Genomic DNA, 10,000 nt, shown 5'->3' with positions numbered 1-10,000 from the left:
GCGGGTGAGTTAATGATTACAAAGCTGCATCATAGATTAACTTATGAATTTCATCATATCCATTTGCTCATTAATTTTCCCGAATGTTGAACGTTCACTTTATGCAAGTATTCACTGAGGGATACCAGATCATAACTATTCATATTAACACTGGTCAGTTGAATTTTGGGATTATGTTAGTTTTAATTTATTGTTGATAAGAGAATGATATCATTATTTTTCTTTTTTGTTGGTCCAACACCACGCCTCTAGGAAAGTAGCAAAATCACAATGACCATTAAATTATAGGTGGAACATATTTACATGATGCCGAAATTTATATTTCTTTTAAAAGGAAGTTTAATTGTCTTTAGATTTCTGAAGCAGTTCTTTCACCTTTTATCTTTTTGCTTACCAACAAATAAAAGAAAATCATTACCGTATACTGATGAAATAGTATTCAAACTTGGCACCCAGGATATAACCTCCAAATTCGATTCCTGCCTCGTATGAATATCCAATGGGATTATAATACTAAACCCAAGAGAAATGAGCAAGTCTCATTAATGATCATAGATCTAATTATCGCGTCATTTGTAATCGAATGGAAGGTCCATTCTCTTAATGCCTTTGTCCCAAGAGCTATTATCTCACAATGGTTAACATAGTTATCATCAAGTGAATCTCCTATTTGAAGGGATAAACCCATTGCTTTCAATGTCATATAATTACTTCTTTGAAACGATCAGGGGCCAATTGACTTGTATTAATATTGAGGCGATTTCATTATCACTGATTATATTGGAACGTAGATAGTGATGCCATATTCAGTTTGGTAATAATATTCTTCAATTACAGTATTCTGAATTATTTATGAAATAATAGTTTGGATGTCATTTATTCTTTTTTTTTTGCAGTTATTGATGTGCATATCTACATAGGTTTATAAATCTCTCTCTCTCTCTCTCTCTCTCTCTCTCTCTCTCTCTCTCTCTCTCTCTCTCTCTCTCTCTCTCTCTCTCTCTCTCGCTCTCTTTTATATATATATATATATATATATATATATATATATATATATATATATATATATATATGTATATATATATATATATATATATATATATATATATATATATATATATATCTTTGGTTACACCATAAAAAAATTCATGCCGGAACAAAATAGCAAGTGTATTAAATAGATTCACTGAGTGATTCTGAAAGATCAAAACTCAGCAACTGGAAGACTCAAATGATTGAAGATTAAAAGTAACTAACAATAAGGATGGAATTTTTTTTTTTTCATATTTTTTATATCCGAGAAATATATACATGGAATTCTTTAGCATTGAAAATCAAAGAGAGAAAACATAAGATTTACTTTAGGAAAAAAATGTGTATACATACGTGTGGCCATCTCGTCCAAGGGATGATATATGGCATCTGTCAGATAAGAAAGAACTTTGCATGACTCTGACTTTGGCCACGAGAAAGGAGGTCGGAGGCTCCCAATTTATCACAAGAGAGGCGAGGTCCATCGTCAATGAATGGCGTATGGAAGCTGTCACTTCATAAAGTCATCAGTTATTTATAGTAGGTTGTGATGAGTACAGGTGGGAGGAAATCATACTTAGTTCTTTAATTCAAATAGCTTTAGATGAAATAACATCAGTTTTCTTTCTTTTAGTCTTCGGTTGAAAAATTCTGACGTAACTTTTCTTTGGAATTACCCTGTAGGTAATATTTATGGTCTTTTAATTTACACAGTAACATATTCTTTTTTTTTCCACCCTTCTATTCGGTTGAAGTATTTTAATGTAAATTTTTCCCAGAATTACCCTTTACGTGAAGATGGGGTGGAATATTTATATTCGTAAATTTATACATTAACATTAGTTTAGTTTTTTTTTTTTTTTTTTTTGCTTTTTACTCTTTTCACTCTTTTTTTCGGTTGAAATATTTTGACGTAACTTTTTTTCAAAATTACCGTTTAGCTGAAGATGGTTTCCGTTTTTCTTCTTTACTATTGCAATATTGGGAGGTACCTTTTAATTTTTTTTTTTTAGAATATCAAGAAAATAATAAGTAAAATGTCATCTCTCTTGTGTATTAACATAATTTATAACATGATGTCAATAATCATATGTCTGATATTATAGTAAATTATCCTCAATATACGTAGGGTAGATGTAGTAGAAGAGAAAGCCGTAGAATTTGGTAACAAATAATAAAAGTGCAGAACAATATTAGACATTAAGAGGAAGTCCTACCGTCAAAGGGTAGAGGGTATTGAGAGTTTTAGTCCAATATGGTTAGGATAGTGAAGAAAAGTCTCAATTGACTTAATTTGGCCCCTAAGGAAGAAGAAGGCTTTGTTTATATGTTCATATACAAATATGTAAAACTAATTTACGAGGGTATGTTTTATATATGAATATATTAGCCTTTCATACTCATATACCTTGAAAAACTCAGAAACACATGTGCGTTTCTGTTTCTATCTCAATTTGATATATTGAATCAATTACAAATCTCATAGGCTCGTCAGATGTATTTTTATCCTATCATACACCTTGACGCTATTTGTTTAAATCCTGCAAAAAAAATCTTTGTAAGATTAGTAAACACATAAAGACTTAGAACGAAGAATAATATCTGAATTAATTAGGCGACCCTGTCACCCTATTCTTGCTAATTAGTATAAAAAGGACTTCGATAAGCTCTAGATTAACCTCATTAAGCCCAGAGACAAGGTTTCGATGACATTATCTGAATGATTGCTCGACTCTATTGGATTCCGATTCATTAATTCTTTAGTTCGTTCTTTGGAAATTTAAGGAAACAAGATTTTTGTATAATAAGATGCTGATATAGAATAAATCAGCTTTCACCATTAAATTCCCTGATCCACCAACGAAGTTGGAAGGAGGTTATCCTTGTGTGTTTGTTTGTATATATGTTTGTTTGTGAATAGTTTTCTGGCCAAATTTTTAATCGTAGAATAATGAAACTTGATGGGATTAATTGTTACGTCAAAAGCTGGAAATTATTAAGTTTTGGAAGGTCAAGGTCACGGTCGAGCAAAATATTCAATTCATGTAATGAGCCATAAGTTTGGACATCGCTCTCACAGAGACTTTAGACTTTGTTCACATTCGAGTGTATGAAAATCCACACCAATTAAAACATGCTAATGTCAAAGGTTAAAGTCATGGAAAAGGTCAAGAAATAAGCTGCCGCTCAGACACACACGCGCGAACACACGCGCGAACACACGCAGACACACATATTGATAAGTTACAGGAAAAACTGTGGTGGCCTAAGTGGTAACGTCCCTGACTGGTGATCGCCAGACTGAGGTTCGAGTCCCGCTTAAACTCCTTAGTTCCTTTTCTCGCTGCAACCTCACCATCCTTGTGAGCTAAGGATCGGGGATTAGGGGGATGCTATAGGTCTATCTGCTGAGTCATCAGCAGCCATTGCCCGGCCCTCCTTGGTCTTACTACTGGTGGAAAGGGGGCTTGGGTGCTTCTCATATATATATATATATATATATATATATATATATATATATATATATATATATATATATATATATATACATTTATATATATATATATACACGGTATATATCATCTCCTCCAACGCCTATTGACGCAAAGGGCTTCAGTTAGATTTCGCCAGTCGTCTGTCTCTTGAGCTTTTAATTCAATACTTCTCCATTCATCATCTCCTACTCCGCGCTTTATAGTAGGCCTGGGTCTTCCAATTCTGCTAGAGCCTTTTGGAGCCCAGCTAAACATTTGGTGAACTAGACTTACTTGGGAAGTGCGAAGAGCATGCCCAAACCATCTCCATCTACCCCTTACCATGATCTCATCCACATATGGTACTCGAGTAATCTCTCATACAGTTTCATTTCTAATCCTGTCCTACCATTCAACTCCCAATATCCTTCTGAGGGCTTTATTCTCAAATTTACAAATCTATTGGAGATTGTTTCATTTGTCATATCATGACTCATATCCATAGAGTAACACTGATCTCACTAAACTGATATATAGTGTGATTTTTATATGAAATTTTAAGCGATTTCATTTCCAAATTTTACTTAACCTAGTCATTGTCTGATTTGCTTTTTTTAATATTTCACTAAACTCCAATTCTAAAGACCCTGTATTGGAGATCATTTTTCGTAAATACTTGAATGATTCTACCTTGTCAATCCTTTCTCCTTCCAATGATATTTCATTTTCCAATGATATTTCATTTCCCATTGCATACTCCGTTCTCATCATCTCTGTCTTTCTTCTATTTATCTTCAACCCCACCTCGTGTGATATTTCATGCGCTCTGGTAAACAAGCATTGTAAATCCTGTGGTGTTCTGCTAAGAAAGATGGCATCATCAGCATACTCTAGGTCTGTTAAATTCCTATCACCAATCCAGTCCAATACTTCTCCACCATCTCTGACTGTTCTACACATCACAAAGTCCATGAGGTTGATAAACAACATAGGTGACAGCACATTCCCTTGGAGTACTCCGCTGTTCACTGGAAACTCACTTGATAAGACTCCATTAACATTAACTTTGCACTTGCTATGCTCATGAACAGACTTAATCAAATTCACATATTTAACACGGATTCCATAATAACGCGGGACTCTCCACAAAATTGGCCGGTGCACACTATCAAGGGCTTTTTCGTAGCCCACAAATACCATCAATAGGGGATTTCTGTATTCTACGTATTGCTGTACATGTCTCAAAATGAAAATTTGGTCAGTGCAACTTCTACCTTTTCTAAATCCTGCTTGTTCATATCTCAGATTTTCAGCAATCTTTCTCTCCAGTCTCTTAAGAATAAGCATACTATATATTTTCCTATCAACTGACGTAAGTGTTATGCCTCTGTAATTATTGCAATCAGTCAGCTATTTTCAGCTATTTTCAGCTATTTTCAGCTATTTTCACCAACACTCCTAACTCCCATTCAGCAGGTTTTGTCTCTTCATGCCACATTCTACAAAATAATCTTGTAAGTAGACTGGGAGTCACTTCATTTTCAGCCAGTATCATCTCGGCTGTTATTCCATCGTACCCAGGGGCTTTCCAGCTCTTTAGTTTTTTGAGGATGGCTTCGACTGCAAACACACTGAATTCATTCAAGGGCTCATCAAGATCTTCATCAGCTTCAGGTATATCAATCAAATTATTCCCGTCATATATCCTATTCATAACCTCACTAAAGTGTTCCATCCAACGTTGTCTTTCTTCATCTTCTGTTGCCATAGCAGATCCATCTTTCTTTTTGATGGGCATATGCTTCTTCTTTGTCCCAGTTGAGATTTCCTTAATAATTCTATGAGCAATTCTCACACCATAGCCACTTCCTGAATTCATAGCTTTTTCGGCCTCATCTGCTTTACTGTCTAAATATTCTCTCCAATCATTACTGGTCTTTCTTTTGACCTCGCAGTCGATACTGGAATACTTAGCATGCTCTACCTTGTAATTTTTATTACTTCCTCGAAAACTTTCAACAATCAATTTCTGTCTTTGTCTCCTTTTTATAGTATCCCAAGTATCATTCTATATCCATGGCTTTCTCCTTGTAACTGTTTGTCCCAAGACTTCACTACCAACTGACTGATATATGTTCTTAATATCACACCATTCTTCATTAATTGTCTGTTCTTCGTCTCTTGAAGTATTTAAGACTGCAACTCGATTCCTACATTCAGTTGCAAATTTTTCTCTGTACTCTTCCTCTAAAAGCTAAGTTGTATCAAACCTAGGTATACTATTTATCTTTCTGTTGGGTGCTTTCAGTTTTAATTTCAGTGTAGCAATGAGGAGCTGGTGATCACTACCAATATCTGCACCTCTATAGCTTCTTACATATCTCAGAGTCCTCCTTCTCTCTTTATTAATGGCAATGTGATCTATGGTGAAGTCCATGTATACTTGTTAATGTTCTTATGCTGGAACAGAGTACCTCCAATGACAAGATTGTTTGCTGAACAGAAACTTATGTAATGGGCTCCATTTTCATTTGCAGCTTCTCCAAGACCCTCGACACCCATCACACTCTCTATCTCTTGATTTTTTCTTCCAACTTTAGCCTTGAAGTTGACAATCACAATTTTCATATATCTCTCGGGGATCTCATCTATTATCCTCTGCAGTTCTTCATAGCATTCATCTTTCCTTTCTTCAGGGGAATCATTTGTTGGGGCATAGCAAATTATAATTCTCATATTGCACTGCTTTGATTTGAACTTTGTCAGTAACAATCTACTATTAACAATCTGCATATATATATATATATATATATATATATATATATATATATGTGTGTGTGTGTGTATATATATGTATGTATGTATGTATATATATACATATACATATATATATATATATATATATATATATATACATATATATATATCTGTATATATATGAATATTTATATACATATATGTATATATATATATATATATATATATATATATATATATATATATATATATATATATATGTATATATATATATATATATATATATATATATATATATATATATATATATATATGTATGTATGTATGTATATATATATAAATGGTCAGTCTCTAGGGCATTATCCCTCTTGATAGGGCAATATCACTATCCCTTGCCTCTACCATTCATGAGCGGCCTTTAAACCTTTAAACCTTTAGACCTGACCTTTTTAGTGTTCGTACGATTTTGAAAGCCACGGTTTGTTTAAGCCCTGAGTCGTGTGCCCCAAGGCTCCTAAATTATTCGTAATGATATTCATCACCTGTCAGTACCACTTCCGGGTTTACAGTTTTGATAATTCTGTCATGTCCTTTCTTGGATGCAAGACCGTAGTCCTATTTTAACTCTTATTTCTTTTTTTCTTTTTTTTGTATGCCTGATTCTGTATATTGCCTTTATTTAATTAGTTTTATTTCATTTTATTTGTATTTGTTTATTGAAATTCCTTATGATTTCTTTATTGTTGTATTGTTATTTATACAATCATTTACTTAATTTATCATTTATTAACGTAAATTTGTCTATTATTTTGTTATTTATTAAAGGTTGTAGACATATAATTGCCCACGGTGGTTATCATCATTATTATTTCTATAATTATTTACTTATTTTATCATTTAATATAATTGAATTAATCTTTTATTTTATTATTCATTAATGGTTGTAGACATATAATTAATCACGGTCGTTATCATCGTTTTTAAATGAATAATCATTAATGCGCTTTTAAAATCAAAAGCCAAATAGAAGTACTAATAAAATTATCTACTCTTTTAAGGTCCGGATTAATAGTTTAAAGGTCACTCGTGAATGGCAGAAGTAACGAGCAGTGACAATGCCATAGCAAGAAAATTTCCTAGTAACTGACCAATTAACCATAAGCACATATGATCAGCGCCCAAGCCACTTTTGAATCGAACCCGGGACCAGGGAAGTCGAGGTAATGGCTGTTGATGACTCAGCAGGTGGACCTATTGGTTCCTACAATCCTAAAAGGTTATTATGTTTTGGAAGTTAATCATGATTATTGATTGCAATTAGAAAAATAAAATTTTAAAGGTGATTAGGTAAATTGTTTGCATAACATATTTGGTGTAAGAATTAATAGCGTAATAATTTAGCAATGACAAAACAGAGTTAGTACAGTAAAAGTTTAGTATGGGCAAAAGTATATATCGGAGATATTTCAGCGGGATTTAGTCACCTGAAAATAATGAACAATACCTGACAGTATCATGTAGTATATGGCTGGATAGACTGCAAAAAAAGTCGCATCAGAAAGAAATGTTTAACGTTTAAAAGCCACTCAAGAATGACAGAGGCCAGGGACAGTGACAGAGTCCTAGCTAGTAGGACAATGCCCTAGAGACTGACCATATATACATATGATCAACGCCCAAGACCCCTCTCCACCCAATATAGGACGAAGGAGAGGCAGGCAATGGCTGCTGATGTTTCAGCAGGTAGACTTCTTGGCTCCTAAAAACCCCCTTCCTCTGCTCATGAGAATGATGAAGTTGCAGATGCTATAATAATATATCGAGCTTAAGTGGTACTTGAACCCCAGTCAGGCAATCGCCAGGCAGGGGCGTTTCCAATCTCTCGCCTCCAGGAAGCCAATATATATTTTTAAAATTAATAAAATAATAAAGATTAAGATTTTCACGTTAAATTTCCTTGAAAATCTTTATAGTTTTTACATTCTTAAAAAACACCGTTCAGTCTTTGCACTGATGTTTGTAATTAATGATATCTCAGAGAGTATTGATGAAACAGCAAAAATATTCAAAGTTTTAATTGCCTATCAGCCAAGCAAGCTGCTTGGATCGACATCAAGTAGCGAAAGATCCTCTCTCTCTCTCTCCCTCTCTCTCTCTCTCTCTCTCTCTCTCTCTCTCTCTCTCTCTCTCTCTCTCTCTCTCAAATCAATAGTTGCTCGAATAGATAGGAACAAATCTTAAATCAAATTGTGAAATATTTTCTGTTGTTGTAAAATGAATTAATAATAAGAAATTGGGATTTATAATTAACTTTAATCATGAGAGTTATTCAGGATACTAGGAAGCTTTAAAATCCACATATTTCAAGAAAAGATAAAATTAACGGAACAAATGAAACTTATTAGATAAACTGATAAGATTTATTATCTCTTTTATTTAAAATTAAAAGAAAACATCTAAAGTTTGACTATAATAGTAACAACTTAATATTAATTCTATCTAAAACTGGATGAACTTTACATAATATGTCAGTAAGAATGTTCTTTACTGAGGAACATATTTTTTAATTTATTTTTTAATTGGTTTTACTGGATTGCTAAATTCTTTTGAGAGAGAGAGAGAGAGAGAGAGAGAGAGAGAGAGAGAGAGAGAGAGAGAGAGAGTTGTTAAGATAATATATATAACGTTATCCCTTTTCCCTCTTCAATTTTCTATTGGACCATTAACGAAGTTAATTTCAGTATGGCTTATCCATAGTTCAATGGCCATTATGGGAGGATTTTTTTTCAGAATTTTATGAAAGGCTTTTTTAGCTGCTCTCTGTAAGTCGTAGGGAAACACATTGACGTTCTCATAAAAAAACAACATTAATTTTCCTAGGTTTTTATTCTAATATTAAAAATCCTATTTCGTTTTATATAGAAAACATTTTCTTCACATAAGTTTAATCACACACTTATATATACACTGCTAGAACCCCGAAATTCTCCGTAAAGATATACTGTTCTCATCTGTATTTCAGTAAAATTAAGGAGGCGGTAATTTTACCATACTTTGTTATTATCTTTTACGGGTTGGTGACCTTAATATCACTCAAAACGATAAGTATCAGGCAACATTTATGCCAGGATTTTTACCGTATTTTTACGGCAAATTTTCAACAGTGTAAGTAAATTTGGAAGAATATAAAAGACTTGGGAATAAACTTTATTTTTTTAAATATAAGACAAATAGGAGTGATAGTTTTGGATACCTGTTGTGGGTTTTGATTATCGTTTTTACTTTTAAATCGGCAATACTCTTTACCAACAATGCTAGCTTAGCCTTTCACTATGATCAAATCAGTACAAACTGACACTTTTCAAGAAACTGTATTATGAAAAACTGAAAATCATGACAGCGTCTCCCTCATTCGTCGTCTAACCCTGTACTCCATACATGTGGATGTCTTACCCCTGAATCAAAAGCTTAACCATACACGTTTTAAATCTCATTGGGTATCTTAAGAATCTTTAAGAATCTTGCAATTCTTAATCCCCCCCTCCTCATCTATCCCGTTTTAGATCAAGAGCTTTTCTATTTTTTTTTTTAATTTGAGTCAATCCTTTTTTTTTCTTGGATATGCATTACACCACATAATTAGCTACTGAACTATACAATCATCAGAGGTATATTTCTATTCATCATAATTTCTTAGATTACCATCTTCAAGGCGAAATGGTCATTATGGTCATTAA

Source organism: Palaemon carinicauda, chromosome 1 (assembly GCF_036898095.1).
Source record: "Palaemon carinicauda isolate YSFRI2023 chromosome 1, ASM3689809v2, whole genome shotgun sequence".
In the NCBI taxonomy this organism is placed as follows: Eukaryota; Metazoa; Arthropoda; class Malacostraca; order Decapoda; family Palaemonidae; genus Palaemon; species Palaemon carinicauda.
Note: the sequence above shows the minus strand (reverse complement) of the source record.